We start from the raw sequence: 1,477 nt of genomic DNA on the forward strand, positions 1-1,477 counted from the left end.
GCCAATCACAACGCACTGGATAGCTGGCCAATCACAGCACACCTCGCTTTTCAGACCGATGAGCTTTGTAAAAATAGACGTTTTTCAGAAAGGCGGGGCATAGAGGAGAAACAATAATGTACAGTATGTGGAAAATAATGTGTTTTTTAGCAGCATCATATGACCCCTTTAACTATATGAAATGTTATAAATATATACATTTTCTGCCACAGCTGATTTTTACCCGCATTTGGCAGGTGTTAATTTCAAACCCTGGTGATGAGTTAACAATAAAAAAGCCTCCATCTGTCGAATTAACAAGAATAATATTAATAAACACTAAAACATTTAAGAGAGTCATGTGTGTCAGTGCTACTCTGAATTGAGTCCTCCGGTGAAATCTCTTAGCAGGTCTCCTGTCAGCCTGATTGTCGGGTGCAGCTGGGTTTGATCAGGACTGCTGCAGCATAGGCTTTCCTTTATTTTCAACATGGTGTTTGCTTGAAGTTAACACACTTTCAACAACTCTTCCTTTTCTGTGTTTTACGTGATGACTTCTGACACCGTTAGACAACAACTTAATTTTCAAATATCAAGGCATATTCAAATCTTTTATGAATTATAAGTAGGATGAAACTCAAGTGCTGTTCACACTACAGAGAATGAAGCCAAATGAAGGTCCCACTGAGAACACTGATGATGCTGAATTTCAGGCAGATTCTCAAAGTAACAGACTTTACTACATCAAATTCTTCATCATCAGCGCAGCGTGTGCTTTTAGTGCATAGCAGTACGGTAACGAGTACTGACTCAAAGCCCCTTTAAGACAAGTCATGTCACTCGGCGGCCATCTTTGAAACGCCTCTCGGGCATGCAAGTGCAGCTCCTATCTCTTTGAATGGGGAAACATCAAATTCTACAAAACTGTTCACCAAGATTACGAATAAATTTCATATTTGAAATCACCAAAGAAATCTGACAACAACAGTGTCATAAATGTTGCTTCTTTTGTTCAAATAGCGTTATAAAAAGCTTATTTTTCAGGCTAGACCAGCCAGTGCGCATGCGCAGTCCTGAGCTTTTCTATAGCAACCGGGACTTCTAACAAGCGGCAACCTCCCGCTCTCTCTCGTGAAACCAACACGGAAGTGACTTAAACTGTAATTCATCGACTGGCCGCTAGAGGCTGGCTGCAAAAGAGAGTCAGTCCCATAGACTCCCCCATGTTAAAATGCCCAACTTTACAGCAGAAAAAAACATGTTTACAGCCTGGTACAAAAAGTGGTTTTGGTCTATATAGCTAATTTTGCCCTTCATGACAACTGTGAGGGAGTGAATTTTTTTATAACTCATTTGTTTAAATTGTATTAAGCCTTAAAGTTCTGCATAATTAAGGGCGTGGCCACTTGAGTGACAGGTGGATTGCCGCTGCTGTCACCACCATAGAGCTAGGCGGGCGTGGTTTCAGCAACCAGCTCCCGCCTCTTTGCCCATTTTC

The sequence above is a fragment of the Sinocyclocheilus rhinocerous genome, unplaced genomic scaffold, assembly GCF_001515625.1.
Source record: "Sinocyclocheilus rhinocerous isolate Xijiao unplaced genomic scaffold, SAMN03320098_v1.1 scaffold3833, whole genome shotgun sequence".
NCBI classification, from domain to species: domain Eukaryota; kingdom Metazoa; phylum Chordata; class Actinopteri; order Cypriniformes; family Cyprinidae; genus Sinocyclocheilus; species Sinocyclocheilus rhinocerous.